Source organism: Hyperolius riggenbachi, chromosome 6, assembly GCF_040937935.1.
Source record: "Hyperolius riggenbachi isolate aHypRig1 chromosome 6, aHypRig1.pri, whole genome shotgun sequence".
NCBI lineage: Eukaryota > Metazoa > Chordata > Amphibia > Anura > Hyperoliidae > Hyperolius > Hyperolius riggenbachi.
In genome coordinates, this window is record NC_090651.1 from 72,874,127 (window position 1) to 72,896,389 (window position 22,263).

Consider the following 22,263-nt stretch of genomic DNA (forward strand, 5'->3'; position numbering starts at 1 on the left):
CAACCCCCAGTATTTTTAAACTATCAGTGAGTCCCTCATGACTTTCGACGAAGTGTCTTGGGACAGCGTGTTTAGTGCATCCATCCTGAATCTTCCTCTTGTGCTCGCCTAGACGTTGTCGCAGGGGCCTAGTGGTCCTCCCCACACAATATCTATTTTGACATCCACAAGATAACACATATACTATAAAGGAGGAACCACAATTGATGAAGTCCTTCACTTTGAAGATTTCTCCATCTTTATCAGGGAATTCTAATACTCGATGACGGATAAATGCACAGCACCCACATCTCTTCTTATTACATCTAAAATTCCCCACCAGTTGTGGAAAAAACATGGATGATGTGGCTTTTTCTTGTTTACGATTTCTGATGTTACTTGGTGCCAGCCTGTTTTTAATTGATCGTGCCCTCTTAAATATCACTTTTGGTTTAGTAGGAAGCTCGTTTTTTAGCCAGGGGTCCTGAAACACAATGTGCCAATTCTTCTTTACGATGTCCTTGATTTTAATTGCGCTTTTGTTATAAGTGGTTACAAATGAAGGTCCTCTATTTGTACCTATTTGTATCTTGCTGTTTGGACACTGGTTTTTCTTTTTCTTTGTTGATTTCTTGACTTTTTCTTTACTCTTATATTCCTCAATCACCTCAGTGATGTGTTTCTCTTTATATCCTTTTTGTAAGAACTTATTGGCCAGTATTTTGCTTTGTTCCTCATAATCCTTGTTAGTGGAGCAGTTTCTTCTCAAACGGCAGAATTGGCTTTTTGGTATGTTTTGAATCCATCTGGGATGATGACAGCTGGATACATGTAAATATGGGTTCCCGGCCGTAGGTTTGAAGTGTGTTTTAGATTGGATATACCTGTTTGTATCATCTGTCATTAGTGTCAAATCTAGGAATACTATACTTTTCTTATCTATTACATGGGTGAAACCTAGATTGAAACTATTATTGTTACAATAGTCCAGGAAATTATAGAAATCTTCACTTGTGCCATCCCAGATGATTAAGATGTCATCAATGAATCTTGTGTAAAACACAAGATGCTTGCTATACGGATTGTTCTCCCAAATATGCAACTTCTCCCAATATGCCATATAAAGATTAGTAAAGCTGGGGGCAAATCCCGCCCCCATAGATGTGCCACAAATCTGCAAATATATAGAATCCATGTATGACAAGTAATTGTGTGCTAGAGCGAATGCAAGTAGATCAATGAGAAAATATATCTGAATATATCCGAAACGCGTAATGACGCACTAAGGCGCAGGACAATTGCAAGCTTGCTTCCGTGTTCCGGGTCCCGCTGGCGCTATCTCCGAATCCCGTTACTACTGGCCATAGAGCGGAGGCGTCCGAGCAGGTGTTCTCCATCTCCTGGGGCACGGTGATATACACTATTAGTGTGATAAGCTTTACCATCTTTTACATCTTGTAAGTTTTATTTTTTACCTTGCGAATGAAGCAATATTAAAAAAGGATAATACACCAGAGAGCGCTCCTCCTCTCTTTTTGTGTTTCTGTATTTTAACCTCACAGTCAGTTCCTCTCAGAAGGTCACCATTTTCTTCTTACAGTGATCCCTTCCAATATAAATACAATATTTTGTCAGAACTGAAATATACCAGTTGCTGTCAGTTATGTATCAACAGCTGTCAGTTACAACTGAATGTGCAAGGTAATGTCCATGTTTCCCTATGGCTCAAGTGGCTGATATTACAGTTTAACAGTGTGCTGACCATGAAGCTGTTATGGGTCATTGGGTAATGGTCATTTTTAAAATGGAGGACGGAGAATTCCATTGATCACAGTGGATAAATGGGATGCAGGAGAGGAGAAAGATTGAGGAGTAGACTGCACAGGAGGAAGTATGACCTGTGTATGGTAGGGCTGCACGATTTTAGGGAAAAATGAAATTGCGATTTTTCTCTCAGAAATTGTAACTTCGATTTTTTTCCCCGATTTTTTTCAAAACATGCTTTTGCACTTTAGGGCAGGGAAGGGGGGGGGAGGGGCTTGGGGGGAGGGGGTTCATGTTAAGACGATCTGGTGCAGCAGCAGCTTTCATAGTACCCGCACTGCCCGGTCCGCTGTCTGTAGTACCTTGTGTCTGGCCCCGCTGTGCGCGGATTGGCCAGAAGCAGTGAATATGTATAAGTGTTAATGAGCAGGGGGCAAATCCACTCGAGCAAGCGGCTGGGCACATACAGCTCTACCAATCACTGGATAGCGATGGAATGACGGCAGCGGTAGGCGGAGCTGTAAAGAGCATACAGCTCCACCTACCGCTTCCATCATTCCATCGCTATCCTGTGATTGGTAAAGCTGTATGTGCCCGGCCGCTCGCTCGAGTGGATCCGCCCCCCGCTCATTAACACTTATACATATTCACTGCTTCTGGCCTATCCGCGCACAGCGGGACCAGACACAAGGTACACTACAGACAGCGGCCCGAAAAACCAAAGATATTGACGATCAGCAGATCGTCTTGCCACAAACCGCGGTTTCGGTTTTAAACCGAAGAACCGTGCAGCCCTAGTGTATGGTTATTTTGACTTTTTATTTTCAGTTCAGGTTCCCTTTAAAGTTAAACTCCGACCAAGAATTGAACTATATCCCAATCAGTAGCTGATACCCCCTTTTACATGAGAAATCTATTCCTTTTCACAAACAGACCATCAGGGGGCGCTGTATGGCTGATATTGTGGTGAAACCCCTCCCACAAGAAACTGAGTACGTACTCTTGGCAGTTTCCGGTCTGTGAACCTTGCGGCATTGTGGGAAATAACGGCCAAAAAAAAGCATGCAGCACCTACATCACCTGCCTAACAGTAAAAAGGTCAGCATGTAATAAACGTCAGAATGTAAATCAGGGATTTAAAAGATTTTGCAATAGGAAAACACTGACTAAATCATTTATACATAATTATTGTAAAAATGAAGCACTTTTTTATTACATTATTTTCACTGGAGTTCCTCTAAGCAGGATATACCATTGTCATGTGTCATAATAAAAGGCAATATAATAGTACATGGTTCACTTAAAGAGAGTCTGAAGCCATAATAAAAATGGCTTTTTTGCTTATATATAGCAGGGGCATGTGTGCCCCTGCTAAAACGCCGCTACCTTGCGGCTGAACGAGGGTCCTTTCCACTCCAAATCCCCCCCCTTCAAAATCATGACCAACTTGGTCGTAGATTTTGCTACCCCTGTGCGCTTCCGTGTGAGGCAAGGCTATGAACTGCAGCCCTGCCTTACACGCATCTATCAGCGGCGGATCTCCGCCGCTCCCCCGCCCCTCTCAGTGAAGGAAGACTGAGAGGGGCGGGGGAGAGGCGGAGATCCGCCGCTGATAGACGCGTGTGAGGCAGGGCTGCAGCTCATAGCCCCGCCTCACACGGAAGCGCTCCCCGGGCAGCACAGGGGGGATTTGGAGGGGAAAGGACCCTTGTTTAGCCGCGGGATAGCGGCGTTTTAGCAGGGGCACACATGCCCCTGCTATATATAAGGAAAAAAGCCATTTTAATTATGACTTCAGTCTCTCTTTAATCCAACAATATACGGGGAAAAAAAGCATGTAAAAAATAAAGGGGGGGGGGGGGGGGGTTAGTGGACAAATTGCATTTAAGGGCCCTTTTGCTAGGTACACACTGAGATTTTCTGGCAGATTTACTGTTAGATAGATTATTTCCAACATGTCTGATTTGATTTCTGATCAATTACCGATAGAAGTAAATGGACAAGTCGGAAATCACATCGGACATGTTGGAAATAATTGATCTGACCGTAAATCTGCCAGAAAATCTCAGTGTGTACCGAGCATTACACACGGAGGCAGTGCAGTAAATTGAACGCACTCCACTGAAAGTCTGTGGTACACTGCACCAGAAGTGCCCCATCTTCCATGTGTAACATCTATTTAAACAGCCCCCTTATTTCATACATCGTTTCCTTGGAAGTTTCCCTCTTCCATATGCAGCCACCCCTCTTCCGTGGCCAGCCACCCCTCTTCCGTGGCCAGCCACCCCTCTTCTGTGGCCAGCCACCCCTCTTCCATATGCAGCCACCCCTCTTCCATATGCAGCCACCTCTCTTCCGTGGCCAGCCACCCCTCTTCCATATGCAGGCACCCCTCTTCCATATGCAGCCACCCCTCTTCCATATGCAGCCACCCCTCTTCCGTGGCCAGCCACCCCTCTTCCATATGCAGCCACCCCTCTTCCATATGCAGCCACCCCTCTTCCGTGGCCAACCACCCCTCTTCCATATGCAGCCACCCCTCTTCCATATGCAGCCACCCCTCTTCCATACGCAGCCACCCCTCTTCCATACGCAGCCACCCCTCTTCCATACGCAGCCACCCCTCTTCCATGGCCAGCCACCCCTCTTCCATATGCAGCCACCCCGCTTCTGTGGCCAGCCACCCCTCTTCCGTGGCCAGCCACCCCTCTTCCGTACGCAGCCACCCCTCTTCCATACGCAGCCACCCCTCTTCCATACGCAGCCACCCCTCTAGACAACAGCTTTCCAAAACCCAGGCCTTTATAGTAATCCAGCCCTGACTGCAAGTGGCATTTTTACTACTTACTGTCAGAATTATGGGTGGCATTTATGACATCGTCTGGCCAAGCAGCAGTCACATGTATATTTTTATAACCCAAGTATCTAACTTTTGGAAGTGTGAAACAAAAAAACAAACAAAAACAATGGACACTATCTGTAAGGAGGTGTGTGTGTGTGTGTGTGTGTGTGTGGTGTGTGGTGTGTGGTGTGTGGTGTGTGGTGTGTGGTGTGTGGTGTGTGGTGTGTGTGTGTGTGTGTGTGTGTGTGTGTGTGTGTGTGTGTGTGTGTGTAAAGAATTCCAGGCTATATAGGACTTTCTGTACAAAGGTGATGAGTAACCGTAAAGGTGGCCACACCATACAATTTTTTAAATATCTTTTCCATTCAAGAATTGCAATCAATTTTTCTGACTGATTGTAATATTTAGAAAATCTGATCAATGTACCACACACCTATGTTCAATGTTTCCCCAATCATGCATAAAATAACTGAAAACTCAGGAAAAAAATTGATTGGATCTGTACATCAAGTAATTGACAATCTACCACACACACACCATTCAATTTTCATAAAAATTTATCAGAAAAAAAACACTCCCAACCTTCTTTTAATGAACAAAAATGAGAAATTCGATCAGATTTACCCAACCAATTAAAAAAAGGCTTTCGATAATGTGGGACAACTGATCGTATTTTTCAAATTGATGTAAAAAGTGGATCTTTTAATTGTATGGTATGTGGCCACCTTTAGAATTCTGCCTCACTGCTGCTTTGTGTGCATCACAGGTAGCTGTGCCCAGGAGCGTTTGAGGAATCCGGTCGAGGCCTGGCACCGGCATATTTCCAGGCCCTGTATACCTGGACAGCCGTTTCCTTGGAATCCTGTAACAGATTTTACCAGCCTTCTCTGTTGTTGGAGTTCTGCTTTAAGAGAACTAGCCCACACATTAACAACATCCCCAGTTTTATCGATCAAAAAAGAAGTATAATCCTTGGCGATGTCACTTTAAATCAACTGCTGTTGCTGCCTGCAGTCACCCAGGGCTCGAACATAAGATGTGGCCACCACCAAAGATACAAACCACAACACAGGCTCAGTTCAAATGCAACAGGGGATTTACACTGTATTAAAACAACTGGACCTAGGTTAAAACATACATCTTACATTGCAGGTCCATGCAAACTGGACCCTAACTGCATCAATTCGCTTACAAGGTTTTTGCAGAGACTGTAAAGTGGCGACGCACCTTACATAGGTAACAGTCTCTGGTTGTCTTGGGAGAAGCCCGTTCTCCTTCCCTAGATCACAACTGATCACAATATGTAACAGGGTGAACTATGCATGTTGGCAGGTAATGTGCTTCTGTTATCTGCCACAATCAGATTTGCTCATCAGTGTGGCACCCATTTCACTGCTGCCGCCAAAGGCTGCAATGTTAAAAGCCGCGATCAACCAAATTTGGGCCAAAATCGGTCAAATTGCTGGCTGGCCATGCTTGTTGCAGCACTGATTTTAATTTGGTTCAATAAAATGATTGAATCAGATGGTTGACCAGACTGCAAAATCAATTTATGGCCATCTTACGGTCTCTGCTGTCTAATCATATCCTTATGCTTTTAAGTAGCTAAACAAACATTATTCAGATACATGATCAGGGCCAGATGTAGACTTTTTGCAGCTTGAGGCTAATTTGTGAGATTGCTTCTATAGCTGCAGTGCACCCCCCCCCCCCCCCAAAAAAAAACCCCCACAGTATAGGTAGGTAGCCAGGTATAGGTGCCGCCTGTATAGGAAGCCAAGTATAGGTTTACATGCCACTGTTTGTAGTATAGGGGCCTAAGAATGTACATGCCCCCCCCCCCCTATTTTGGCTGGGCTCCCCTCCATTGTGCTCCATCCTCTGTAGCTAAGAGTAGAGCCAGATATGTGAAAGCTGAGGTAGCAGTAAATGTATCCATTCTATGCTCCCTGTACATCATCCCTGTGCCCACAACACTCTTGGCTGTGCACTAACATACAGGGGGCATGGATTGGACAGAACATGCACCGCTCATTACAGAGTGACACATGGGCACAAAGAAGGTACAATGGAGAGGAGCCCATCAAAACAGGGGGATCTGCAGGCATTTGGACCCCATACTACAGATATTGGCATGTATAGCTTCCTGTCCAGGTGTGCTTTAAAGTATATTTTAAGTTAGAGTGTACTTGAGATGAGAGGAACCACAGGAATTTTACTTACCTGGGGCTGCTCCAGCCCCTTGTAGTGTGTCCTCCAGTCCCCTCCGTTCTGCTGCTGTCAGCCCTGATAAAGTCCACAGCTGGCCCAGTTGCGGAGTACTGTGCCCCCTTGGCCCGGGAGCGTTCTGCACCTGCTCAGTTACAAGCTTTAAATGTGCAGAATGCTCCCGGCTATGGGGGCGCGATCGAGGAGCTGACAGACTACAGGGTGCTGGAAGAAGCTCCAGGTAAGTAAAAATTCTGTGGTTCCTCTCAGCTCAGGTTTACTGTAATCTGTGCATCAGGAACAAGGCAAGCCCTACCATGAAGTCACCTGACTCAAATGATTCAGGCAGTAAAATATAGGGGGCAACTGGCCCAATCTGATTGGCAGAGCAGCCTCAGTGGAGCACAATTACCCAGTCCACCTATCCATCCTTTCCTTCACTGCAGCCCATCCCATGCAGCAGCATCTCTCTGTAGGCTCCTGATGGCCTGCACTGGGAGTCTATGGAGAGACACTTCTGCACAGTGCTAGGCTGCAGTGACTAAAGCTGAATACTCACCTGAAGACACCAGAAAATGGATCAGGGAACCTCACAACCAACGTACAATCATTCCCCGATCCATCTTCCTACCCACGGGAACATGAGATGCCACACGGCGTCATCTATGATCTTAAAGATCTGATCCTCCACGGTGCTCGCAATCGTCGTGCATCACAAAACATCATTCGGCCAATCGCACGTATGTACCGGCCTTGTGAACTCATGGAAACAATCGCTCCTCGTGCAAAAAAAATAAATACATTTCACTAGTCCTCTGAAAAATGTTGCAAGAATTTGTGTTGTGGGTATGAGCCTTTAGAGGAGAGGTCCCAATGCTGGACTAGGCGATTGTGCTCCGCTGCATGTTTTCCTATTTGGGGGAGGGGGGGGGGGGAATTGAGAAAGAGAAAGACTCCCTTAGCATTAGTGTCCCTTAAATCAAGAGCAGGGGAAGCACAGCATGTGACTGCATGTTACTGCACTTCTTACTAAGGTGGGGGATCGAGGGGCAGATTCTGACCACACTTCTTACTGGGGGCAGGTTGCTTCAGGGCCCTTTCACACTGGGGCAGTGGAGTAAATTTAATGCACCCCACCACAGCCTAATGAAAGTCTATGGGGTAGCTCACACTCCCCACGTTGCTGTACGCTGCACCGGAAGTGCCCTATCCAAGGCGCGTCCATACCTACCTTACCATGCGGCTCCTGCAGCGATCTGCGTCAGACCGAAAAGCCATTATCTATGGGAACTTGCAAGTATTTAAAATCGCGCTGCAGTTCTTAGCATTGCACATGCGTGGAAGAGCATTTTAGCAATACGTTTCAGCACACGTCATCTATTGCCCAACAGTAAGTGTCACTTCCTGCTTGGCCAAATGCCAGACGGGGGAATTCCACCAAAAGGCCGGTTTTTGGTGCTGCCGTGACTGCTTCCTACCGGGGGTGGGAGGGTTGGATGGGTGTGTGTGTTGGTGTTAGCACCACCAGTAAAGCTGACAAAGTTCAAATACAGAGAGGCATAAAGGCAGAGCTACAGCATGCCCTGCACAATTCCCCACCATGACCTCAGCAGGATGAGGACAGCTGCACATTCGCAAAGTGCACAACACACTGTGCACTCAAACCTGTCTGTGCTGTTCCAGCTGAGCTGCTGATCCTTCCGCCCCCGTCTGCTCTACTGCAGTAGCCTCAAAGGTGGCCACTAACAGGCCAAGTTCTAGTGAAAAATCGTTAGAGCGATCAGAAATTCTGATTGGAAGTGAAATCGTTCACTACACCATCAACGAACCAATCTTTGCTTCCTATCACAACCAAATATTGATTCAACGAAAACCCAATTGGTTAACTGATTTTATAATCGTATGTAATTGATTGTGACCATCAACGGAGATTATTTCCAACCAATCCGGTCAGAATTTCTGATTGCTCAAACGATTTTTCACTAGAAATTGGACCGTTAGTGGCTACCTTTACAGAATCTGGTCTCCTATCCTTGGCTGAGGCTGCCAGCGACATAGAGCCTCTGTAACAAAATTTTTAGCCTTATTTCTTCTATCCTATAAGTTCCTATACCTGTTCTAATGTGGTTTGTCTTACTGCAGCCTTTCCTAGTTGCATAGTGGATGTATTATCTCTGTTATCTAATCTTCTTTTCTCTGACGGCTTTGGCTTCGATTCATAAAAGTGAGTGCAGTAGTTCAGAGAAGGGCGGGAAATTACCGCTAGCGGTAAATTAGGGATTTGCAGTGAATTCATAAAAAAAATTCAGTGTGAGGTGATTGCAATAGCAGTCGGTAAGTGTGCGGTGTGGTGCGGAAAGCTGTCGGTATAATTTGCTTAGTGCGGTAGTTTGCCGCTGACTTCCTAATGACAAGGTGCATGCTGGATAAAAGTGGGCAGTCTTAGACACACGTGACTTACCGTATATACTCACATACAAGCCGAGTTTCTGACCCTCCAAAAGTGGGTCAAAAGTTGGGGGGTCGTCTTGTATGCGAGCCAAGCGGTCCCCCATACCCCCGTGCACCGCCAACCCCCCCCCCCCCCCCCCCCCTCGCGGCTGCAATTACCTTAGCCGGAGCCACTTCTTCTATTCCCCTCTCCTGCTCGCTTCATAATTCACAGCAGCGCTCTTCACGGCTGCTGTCTCTGATGACAGAAAGCGGTTCCCATAGCAACGGCGATGAACATCGCCGCTACAGGAAGCTGCGCTCTCTGCTTCCTGCTTCATCACAGGCAGCAGCCGTGAAGAGCGCTGCTGTGAATTATGGAGCAAGCAGGAGACTGGAACAGGGTTGCCAACCTAATTTTTAATTTTAGACGGACAAAATGCCCAAAAAAGCAGGACGCCTATAATTTTGGATCGACGGGGGGCGGAGTCAGGGGTGGAGTCAAAAGCGCACTTTTAAGTTGATTTGTTAGTGGGGCTAAGCGCTAGACATTTTCAGCAGCACTGTACATAGTCATGTCACTGACTGCCCTCAGAGGAGCTCACAACCTAATCCTAATGTCCTACCACATTATTATTTGTTTATATAGCGCTGACTTCTTTTGCAGCACTTTACTGTCCTCAGAGAAGCTCACAATCTAGAAATGCGCCACATAAATGCAGTTCAAAGCAGCTGCAGCGATGTCGTGTGTCCCCAGCCATCGTAATTCATGCCTTGAGATGTAGTCCATTCATCTACCAGACGAGACATATAGTCATACTTATGGACTATATCTTCCAGCATGCATTATTACGGCATCCAGTCAGGGGTGCATAATAACACCGCAGCTGCTTTGTTTATATTGCGTTTCTGCTGTATACAAATAAGTAAGATGGAGGTACCTGTGTAGACCTGGGGGGTTAAAGATCATAATATGTACATAAAGGCTCACAGCTGCCCCCCACAAACACATCATATACAAACCTCCCTTATGCTGGGTACACACGTTACGTTATTTTGTGCGATTTAGCCACCCGATCGTGTTTTCGGCACAACTTCACACTCGATTCTCTTATCTTTATTCGTTTTTCATCTATTGCACGAAAAACGTAACATGTGTACCCAGCATTAGGGAGAGGTTTGTGTCAGATTATGATCATTTACAGCAGTGTCAATGTCAAAGGGGGAGGGAGGACACTACAGATAAAAAGCTCATTGAGATTCAATCAAGCTACAACAGGAAGTGAACCTAGATCAAATAAACACACAGAACTTCTGCTGCTCCTATACTATATCTGAGCAGCTCCAAAGGGGCGACGCACGTTACCGGGCACTACCTACCTATACTGGGCACTTTACTAGCTGTACTGGGGCACTTTACTAGCTATACTGGGCACTATACTAGCTATACGGAACACTATACTAGCTATACTGGGCACTATACTAGCTATACTGGGGCAATTCACTAGCTATACTGGGCACTATACTAGCTATACTGGGCACTATACTAGCTATACTGGGCACTATACTAGCTATACTGGGCACTATACTAGCTATACTGGGGCAATTCACTAGCTATACTGGGCACTATACTAGCTATACTGGGCACTATACTAGCTATACTGGGCACTATACTAGCTATACTGGGCACTATACTAGTTATACTGGGCACTATACTAGCTATACTGGGCACTATACTAGCTATACTGGGCACTATACTAGCTATACTGGGCACTATACTAGCTATACTGGGCACTATGCTAGCTATACTGGGGCACTATGCTAGCTATACTGGGGCACTTCACTAGCTATACTGGGCACTATACTAGCTATACTGGGGCACTACCTACCTATACTGGGCACTATACTAGCTTTACTGGGGTACTTTACTAGCTACTTTACTAGCTATACTGGGCACTTCACTAGCTATACTGGGCACTATACTAGCTATACTGGGCACTATACTAGCTATACTGGGCACTATACTAGTTATACTGGGCACTATACTAGTTATACTGGGCACTATACTAGCTATACTGGGGCACTTCACTAGCTATACTGGGGCACTACCTACCTATACTGGGCACTCTACTAGCTATACTGGGCACTATACTAGCTATACTGGGGTACTTTACTAGCTACTTTACTAGCTATACTGGGCACTATACTAGCTATACTGGGGCACTACCTACCTATACTGGGCACTATACTAGCTATACTGGGGTACTTTACTAGCTATACTGGGCACTATACTAGCTATACTGGGGCACTACCTACCTATACTGGGCACTATACTAGCTATACTGGGGTACTTTACTAGCTACTTTACTAGCTATACTGGGCACTATACTAGCTATACTGGGGCACTACCTACCTATACTGGGCACTACCTACCTATACTGGGCACTATACTAGTTATACTGGGGCACTACCTACCCATACTGGGCACTTTACTAGCTATACTGGGCACTATACTACCTATACTGGGCACTATACTAGCTATACTGGGGCACTACCTACTCATACTGGGCACTATACTAGCTATACTAGGGCACTAACTTCCCATACTGGGCACTTTACTAGCTATACTGGGACACACTAGGGGAATAACGCGGCCAGCATTTATTACCTCCGGCTTATATGGGGGTCATTTTTTCCAGTTTTTTTTTTTTTTTTACGTAAAAGCTACAACAGGAAGTGAACCTAGATCAAATAAACACACATAACTTCTGCTGCTCCTATACTATATCTGAGCAGCTCCAAAGGGGCGACGCACGTTACCGGGCACTACCTACCTATACTGGGCACTTTACTAGCTGTACTGGGGCACTTTACTAGCTATACTGGGCACTATACTAGCTATACTGAACACTATACTAGCTATACTGGGCACTATACTAGCTATACTGGGGCAATTCACTAGCTATACTGGGCACTATACTAGCTATACTGGGCACTATACTAGCTATACTGGGCACTATACTAGCTATACTGGGCACTATACTAGCTATACTGGGGCAATTCACTAGCTATACTGGGCACTATACTAGCTATACTGGGCACTATACTAGCTATACTGGGCACTATACTAGTTATACTGGGCACTATACTAGCTATACTGGGCACTATACTAGCTATACTGGGCACTATACTAGGCACTATACTAGCTATACTGGGCACTATGCTAGCTATACTGGGGCACTATGCTAGCTATACTGGGGCACTTCACTAGCTATACTGGGCACTATACTAGCTATACTGGGGCACTACCTACCTATACTGGGCACTATACTAGCTTTACTGGGGTACTTTACTAGCTACTTTACTAGCTATACTGGGCACTTCACTAGCTATACTGGGCACTATACTAGCTATACTGGGCACTATACTAGCTATACTGGGCACTATACTAGTTATACTGGGCACTATACTAGTTATACTGGGCACTATACTAGCTATACTGGGGCACTTCACTAGCTATACTGGGGCACTACCTACCTATACTGGGCACTCTACTAGCTATACTGGGCACTATACTAGCTATACTGGGGTACTTTACTAGCTACTTTACTAGCTATACTGGGCACTATACTAGCTATACTGGGGCACTACCTACCTATACTGGGCACTATACTAGCTATACTGGGGTACTTTACTAGCTATACTGGGCACTATACTAGCTATACTGGGGCACTACCTACCTATACTGGGCACTATACTAGCTATACTGGGGTACTTTACTAGCTACTTTACTAGCTATACTGGGCACTATACTAGCTATACTGGGGCACTACCTACCTATACTGGGCACTACCTACCTATACTGGGCACTATACTAGTTATACTGGGGCACTACCTACCCATACTGGGCACTTTACTAGCTATACTGGGCACTATACTACCTATACTGGGCACTATACTAGCTATACTGGGGCACTACCTACTCATACTGGGCACTATACTAGCTATACTAGGGCACTAACTTCCCATACTGGGCACTTTACTAGCTATACTGGGACACACTAGGGGAATAACGCGGCCAGCATTTATTACCTCCGGCTTATATGGGGGTCAATCATTTTTTCCAGCTTTTTTTTTTTACGTAAAAGTGGGGGGGGGGGGGGGGGGGGTCGGCTTATATGCGAGTATATACAGTACTTATTATAAGTTATAATTATATACATACATACTAATTATTCTTATAAATTATCTAACTCTGTGCAATTTCTAAAAACCTGGGTGATATTACAAGCACCATTCCTCCTCTGTATCCTTAAAAATTCCATAACATTAAGTTCAAAGGGCTCAATTTGTCACCTAAAATGCTACTGTGTAGAGCAAACTCGCCAGGTCTTTGTTGGCGATAACAACATGTTATTTATCGCTTCCTTACCTCCCCTTTTTTTTCAATAATACACTTTATTCAGTTTACCAACACAAACAACGTTTTCATTACCGCACTATTACTGCATGCGGTAAAACATGCGTTAAATTTTATGAATCCACTATCACCATACCATGCGGTAATTTACCGATTGGGCGATAACGCATGCGGTAATTCTTTATGAATTGAGGCCTTTGTCGGCTCAGGCTGTAATGTGCTGCTCTACTGTGATAGGATATAAGTTATACACACCCTCTCCATGCCCCCTGCAGGCTCTGTGTGTTGTTGCTGTATGAGTCACAGACTGAGCTTCTCTGAACCTGTCACATGCTGGTTAGCAGCCATGTTTTTGTTTGTAAATACTGCCTAAAACTGGCAATTACAAGCCAGGATTGCAGCAGGGAGTGGCAGAAACAGCAAAGAGGGGCCCAGAAGAACATAATGAATAGAATGGTATGCTTTTTATTGTAAGAATTTTAGAGTACAGATTCTCTTTAACCACAGGCCAGGCATACTCTTTAACCCTCCCTGGCGTTAAATTTCGCAAACACTAGTGCACATGACAGGTCGGGGCCCCGAGCACTGCCACTACTCGGGACCCCAAATCCAGCATGTAACACAATAAGGGGCGCAGGCAAGCCCTGCAGCTGCCACCACCAGGAACCTGCCCCACCACTCCTTCAACTTACCAAACACCAAAGAAAATGCTCACTGACAGACAGCACTCTGCCACTTATGTAGTCTGCAGACTGCTTGTCAGCCAATAGGAAGTGCAAATACATTACACCTAGTCTGCAATACTACATGCTGGTCTTGGGGTCCTGAGTAGTGGCAGTGCTCGGGGCCCCGGCCTGTCATGTTGACTAGTGTTTGCATATTTTATTTCATTTGTAGCTCCTTATACAGGTTAGTTAGGAAAGGGGGGGGGGGGGTGAGGGGGAGATTCCTGCACGTTGGTGCCCCCTGCTAGCATATAGCCTTTGTCTATAGGTTACTGAAGCCCTCCCTCTCCAACGATTGGCTGTATTGCACAGCATCTGCTTAATTGAGTATTGCAGACTAGGTGCAATGTATTTGCACTTCCTATTGGCTGACAAGCAGTCTGTAGACTACATAAGTGGCAGAGTGCTGTCTGTCAGTGAGCATTTTCTTTGGTGTTTGGCGTTACATCTCCCCAGAATTTCTGTGCAAAAAAGTGATAGTACATTTTTATAAATTTTCCTGTAACTTGCCAAAATGTGTCAAGCAAGGGTCTAGTATACAGTGCAGGAGAGTATTGATGTGTATGCACGTTTATACTGTTCACAGAATGTTTTGTATGGACGGATATATCTGTCAATACCGCTAGGGAGGTTAATAGGCGCCACAGCCGAACAGCTGCTTGCATCACTCACTCCAGGTGGTGATGGTCTGTAGCAGGTCAGGAGTTGTCAGCATGCTCGTGGGGGGGGCGGGACTTTAAGGGGCGGAGTGGAACAGCCTTAAAGGGATACTGTAGGGGGGTCGGCGGAAAATGAGTTGAACTTACCCGGGGCTTCTAATGGTCCCCCGCAGACATCCTGTGCCCGCGCAACCACTCACCGATGCTCCGGCCCCGCCTCCGGTTCACTTCTGGAATTTCAGACTTTAAAGTCTGAAAACCACTACGCCTGCGTTGCCGTGTCCTCGCTTCCCCTGATGTCACTAGGAGCGCACGGGGGAGGCACAGACCATACTGTGCCTGCGCAGTACGCTCCTGGTGCCATCAGCGGGAGTGAGGACATGGCAACGCAGGCGCAGTGGTTTTCAGACTTTAAAGTCTGAAATTCCAGAAGTGAACCGGAGGCGGGGCCAGAGCATCAGTGAGTGGCTGCGCAGGCCCAGGATGTCTGCGGGGGACCATTAGAAGCCCCGGGTAACTTCAACTCATTTTACCCCGACCCCCCTACAGTATCCCTTTAAAGCATACCAGAGGTGACATGATGATATAGACTTGTATGTTCAGTGCCTAGCACACAAATTAACTGTGCTGTGTTCCTTTTTTTCTGCAGACCTACTTGGGCTTCCTCCTGCCCCTGGCAGCCGATCTGTCCCTCCCGCAGCTCCGGTGTCCTGGGTTCTCCTCCCTTGTAGATTCCGGAACTCGCCAGGTCGGCATCTTCTGCGCCTGCAGATTGCTTCTGGCGCGGCCGCGTGCAGGCACAGAAGATGTTGACCAGGCGTCTGCATCGGAGGAGACCCCGGACGCCGGAGCTGCGACGAGGGACAGATCGGCTGCCAGGGGCTGGAGGAAGCCCCAGGTAAGTAGATTTATTTTTCCCCTCAGATGGGTCCTTTAAGGCATTTCCTATTGGCCCTGCAGCCTGCCTGTAATGGAAAGGAAGGGGAAGGAAGAAGAAAGGGAGCAGTGAGCATGGGGACTTCCTGCAGGAAGCCGCTGCTGATAGCAAACTTTTTAAAGTAGTGCCTTCACACCCAAGCAGCCAGGCGAACGTGCGGCGGACAGACGGCCGGCCAGGCAGCATCACTCACTCTCACATCACTTAAAGGATACCCGAACTGAAATGTGACGTAATGAGATAGACATGTGTATGTACAGTGCCTAGCACACAAATAACTATGCTGTGTTCCTTTTTTTTCCTTTCTCTGTCTGAAAGAGTTAAATATCAGGTATGAAAGTGGCTGACTCAGTCCTGACTCAGACAGGAAGTGACTACAGTGTGACCCTCACTGATAAGAAATTCCCCTTTTTATCTCTTTCTTGCTCTCAGAAGCCATTTTCTGCTAGGAAAGTGTTTTATAGTTGGAATTTATTATCAGTGAGGGTCACACTGTAGTCACTTCCTGCCTGAGTCAGGACTGAGTCAGCCACTTACATACCTGATATTCAACTCTTTCAGGCAGAGAAAGAAGAAAAGGAACACAGCATAGATATTTGTGTGCTAGGCACTGTACATACCCATGTCTATCTCATCATGTCACATGTCAGTTGAGGTATCCTTTAAAGCATTGGAAAATGCTAAATAAATATAGAGTATATGTGAAATGTCTTCACAGTCAAAGAATATTTAACCTCCCTGGTGTTCACTTTCCCCAGGATTTCAGTGCAAAAAGTGGTTCCATTAATTTCAAATAATTTTCAAGCATTTTTTTGTAACCATTTTTTTCAATATTGAATTCAATACAGGTTATTGTATTGAATTCAATAAAAATAGTTTGCCGTCAGATGTTGATGCTGCATGACCCTGGCATCATCAACACCGGTCACCGGGGAACACGTCATCGCTGAGGGAGAAGCAGATCAACCGAGGGACATGGAAGAAGACACTGGGGATGCTAAGCAATACACAACAAGGGATCAGCACGCCAATGGTGAGTATAAGCCCCCCACCAAGTCTCCCCCATGTGCGTGATGCAGGGTGCGCTTTCAAAGCTTCCAATCGGCAGTTTCTAGACTAAATTGCTCCCAGGGGAGGGAGTAAAATAGCACCCCCACCAGGGGGCTCGAGACAATTATATGCGATGTGTTATTTAGTCCCCCCAGTATAGGTAGCCAGGTATAGGTGCCACACTATGGGTACTCAGGTATAATGTGCCACCTTATAGGTAGCGAGGTATAGGGGCCGCAGTATGGGTAGCCAGGTATAGGTGCAACACTACAGGTACTCAGGTATAGGTGCCACCTTATAGGTAGCCAGGTATAGGAGCCGCAGTATAGGTAGCGAGGTATAGGGGCCGCAGTATAGGTAGCGAGGTATAAGGGCCGCAGTATAGGTAGCCAGGTATAGGGGCCACAGTATAGGTAGCCAGGTATAGGGGCCACAGTATAGGTAGCCAGGTATAGGGGCCGCAGTATAGGTAGCCAGGTATAGGGGCCACAGTATAGGTAGCCATGTATAGATGCCACAGTATAGGTAGCCAGGTATAGGGGCCACAGTATAGGAAGCGACTATAGGTGCCTAATGCCTAAGCCTTAGCCCTCCCTCTACCGATGCCTAACCCTTAACCCTCCCTCTACCGATGCCTAACCTTTAAAAGGTGGTTAAAAAAAGCCAGTTTTACTTACCTAGGGCTTCTACCGGGCCCCTGCAGTCACCCAGTGCCGGTCCTCAAAGATCCTCCGGTCCCCTGCTGCGGCTCAGTTTCACTTTCGGTGACTGAGTCTGTCACTGGCCACTGCACCTGAGTGGCTGTGGCTGTACGCATCCTCGTTCACGGTCCTGTCACTGGGAGCGCCCAGAGCAGTATGAGAAGATCTCTACTGCGCCTATGCAGAATGCTACCAGAGAGGGGAGTGTGAACGAGGACGCACAGCGAGGGCCATGCAGGCCCAATGGCCAGCGACAGGCTCAGTTGCCGAAAGCGAAACTGAGTTGTGGCGGAGGACTGGAGGATCGCTGAGGACTGCGGTGGGCACACAGCGACTGCAGGGGGGCAGAAGAAGCCCCAGGTAAGTAAAACTGGCTTCATTAAATCAGTGAAGTATCCCTTTAGCACGGTGGCATAGTGGTTAGCGCTTTCGCCTTGCAGCGCTGGGTCTCCGGTTCGAATCCCAGCCAGGTCAACATCTGCAAGGAGTTTGTATGTTCTCCCAGTGTCTTCCCCCTAATTGGCTTCCCCCTGAATTGGGCCTAGACTATGATGTATACATTACACCATACATACATAAACATAAGAGTCCCTCTGAGGGACAGTTAGTGACAAGGCAATATATACTCTGTACAGCGCTGCGGAAGATGTCGGCGCTATATAAATACTAAATAATAATAATCAACCCTCCCGCTATCGATGCCTGATCCTTAAGCCTCCCCCTACCGATTCCTAACACTTAACCCCTCCCCCCTGCGGCAAGTATTTGATTTTAGACCTGAGGTTTGCCTCGGTTACACTAAGTTGTCTTAATTTGTTTCTAATTGCTGTATTTCAACATTAATACAGAGTTTATGGCGAGGGTATAATAAGAGGTATAGTGCAGTATTAGGCCTATTTTTAATGGTATCTCTTAAACAGAATACTTTTAACTGGCATATGCCAATTCCCATAGGTGTTGAATAACAAAGATTGTACAGTACCATTATTACAGATCTATACTTACATGGCAGCAGAAACACTGTGCACATGACAGTAACAAACACACACAGAGGAGGGGAAGCGTGAGATGCGCTACATTGTGGAAACTTCCTTTAATGTTAGCTCAGAAAAACAGAAGCACTGGACAAGGTGATTGAGGACGAGGAAACCAGTGATGTCCGGGGACACTTGTGTTTGGTCATTTTTGTTTTTCTGCATCCTCTGATTGGCCAAATACCGTATTTTTTCAGACTATAAGACGCCCCTGAGCATAAGAAGCACTTAAGTTTAGAGGACAAAAAACGGGGGGAGAAATATATATACTTGAGTCCTCCTCTTTGCCCCTTTGTGTCCCCCTCTGCATGGGCCTAGTACAGGGAGTCCTCGACATTGTGGCGGGTGGGAAGTTCATATTGGGAGGCGTTCACAAGTCAGGAACTCCATACATTTGGACTATAAGACGCGTTGACTTTTTCCCCCACTTTTGGGAGAGATAAAGTTAGTCCAAAAAATACAATACTTCCGAGTTGAGTCTGCATTCTTTTACAGGTTCAATGCTTGCTCACCTGTTTGCACTCGCTGGAAGCAATGTGTTTGGGCCGAGTGGCTGCTGCTTTCAGTGAGTGGGTGTGTTTATTTGCCTGATGATTACAGATCTGGCCACAGTCACCAGCATATATACCTGATGATGATGGTGGTATCCTGATGACAACAAGCAGCCATGAGAAGAGCCCCAGGCAGCTCTGCTGTCACACAGACATAAGGTGGCCACTAATGATGCAATCTTATACATCTATGTAGCATACAAGTAAATTAAGTGAATACATTGAATGAATCATTTACAAAACTCCTAAAGGAGGCCACTAACATTACAATTTCTAGCGAAACATTGTTTAATCGATCAGATAATTCTGATCAGATTGGTTGTAAAAAAAATTATAAAAATCTTGAGATTGGATTTTCGTTGAACCAAAATTTGGATTTTCCTGTCGGTTGTGATAGATAGGAAGCAAATATTGGTTCATTGATGGTGTAGTGAACAATACATTACGATATTTCACTTCCAATCAGAATTATGAGATCACTCAAATGATTTTTCGCTAGAAATTGGATCGTTAGTGGCCATCTTTATATTACATAGAAATGGTAAGAGTGGATGAATAGGTTGGATCATTAATGGCCACCATTAAAATGATCAATAACTATACAATTTGCCAAACAATTGTTTACAAACGATTCTTTGCATGAACAATCGGAAATGATTGTTTGGGACCACTAATGGACAAAACTTGATAGATCTGAAAATGTGATCAATTTCATTAATCTGATTGGGTTGGTTAGGAGATTTTTGTCCATTAGTCGCACCAAACGATCATTTCCAATCGTTCATACGAAGAATCATTCATAAAAGATCGTTCAGCAAATTGTATGTTTAGGGACTACCTTTAGAGTGAGTGACTCAGGAATGGTACACATACTAACCAGGAGCGGGGGCGGGTCTGTGATCCTACACATCACATGCAAAGCACTCTGCTGTACACTGCTCACAGCTGAGAGTAGCATAGTAGTGCACCCAGGACATTAAATGGCACTCCAGGACTGCACCTGTAAAGCCTGTGCCTTTAAATGCCTTGGGGCATATTCACAAGATGGTAAAATTGCATAGCACACTACCTATGTAATATGGGTTGCTATAATTGCTACATGTGGGCTACATTGGAGTAAGTACTGGTGAAATTGCCGTTGGCATACGGCACATGGCAATTTTACCATGCTTTAGTGAATATGCCCCAATGATTCTAAGTACAAAAACACACAGTACCTCCTCCATGATCCTAACGCAGTCCGTCAACTTGGGCGTGTCCTTACTGCTTCCAGTCACTCAGTTGCAGCAGGTGTGGAAAATAACTACATCCGGCAGTTTGTCTTCAGAGTCGGTTTTGACTGTAAACACAAATAAATATATTATTTCAGAAACACTACATTTACACGTTTGCAGCACATTTTCAGCAAGAGTGGAATTACGCTTTAAAGGGAACCTGAGATGGGGGATTAGCATTAAAATACACATACCTGGGGCTTCCTCCAGCCCCCTCCAGCCTGATAGCTCCCAGGGTGTCCCCCCAGCTCCTCGTTTTTCCACAATTGTCCCCAGATAGAGTCTGGAGTAAACTGTGCATGTGTGGCACGGCTGTGTGCATACTCCCGCTGCGCTCTGCGTAATACTATTGCACAGGAGCAGAAAACTCCCGGCGACAGGAGCGAGACAGAGGAGCGCACTTGGCCAAACTGCGCATGCGTCGACTGGCCCCGACTGACAGACTTCCCGGGGAAAGTAGTGGGCAAACGGAGAAGGAGAAGAGGATGGCGTTGGAGTGATCAGGCTGGAGGAAGCCCCAGGTATGTATATTTTATTGCGGGGGTCCCATCTCAGGTACACCTTAATGCATCAGGGCTAAAACAGATTAAACAAATGTAAGAGAGGAGCAGCTGCCCAATGGAGAGTAATATGAGAAGGACTGCTGTACATGGAAGAAGGGGCTGCTCATGGAATGGAAGGACAGCTGCTCTACATAGAAGGGGAGCAACAAGAAAGTTGGCCTAGGGGTGGATAAAGTGTATATCCAGCCTTGAATGGCTGACCAGGAAGCCTAGGTATGTATATTTTTTCCCGCTTTTTCCTTTAACCACTTGAGGACCACAGTCTTTCTACCCCTTAAGGACCGGCCACTTTTTTTCCATTCAGACCACTGCAGCTTTCACGGTTTATTGCTCGCTCATACAACCTACCACCTAAATGAATTTTGGCTCCTTTTCTTGTCACTAATAAAGCTTTATTTTGGTGCTATTTGATTGCTCCTGCGATTTTTACTTTTTATTATATTCATCAAAAAAGACATGAATTTTGGCAAAAAAATGATTTTTTTTAACTTTCTGTGCTGACAATTTTCAAATAAAGTAAAATTTCTGTATACATGCAGCGCGAAAAATGTGGACAAACATGTTTTTGATTAAAAAAAAACCATTCAGTGTATATTTATTGGTTTGGGTAAAAGTTATAGCGTTTACAAACTATGGTGCAAAAAGTGAATTTTGCCATTTTCAAGCATCTATGACTTTTCTGACCCCCTGTCATGTTTCATGAGGGGCTAGAATTCCAGGATAGTATAAATACCCCCCAAATGACCCCATTTTGGAAAGAAGACATCCCAAAGTATTCACTGAGAGGCATAGTGAGTTCATAGAAGATATTATTTTTTGTCACAAGTAAGCGGAAAATGACACTTTGTGACAAAAAAAAAGAAAAAAAAAAAGAATCCATTTCTTCTAACTTGCGACAAAAAAAAATGAAATCTGCCACGGACTCACTATGCTACTCTCTGAATACCTTGAAGTGTCTACTTTCCAAAATGGGGTCATTTGTGGGGTGTGTTTACTGTCCTCGCATTTTGGGGGGTGCTAATTTGTAAGCACCCCTGTAAAGCCTAAAGGTGCTCATTGGACTTTGGGCCCCTTAGCGCAGTTAGGCTGCAAAAAATGTGCTATTGCCGTACTCAAGAGAAGTAGT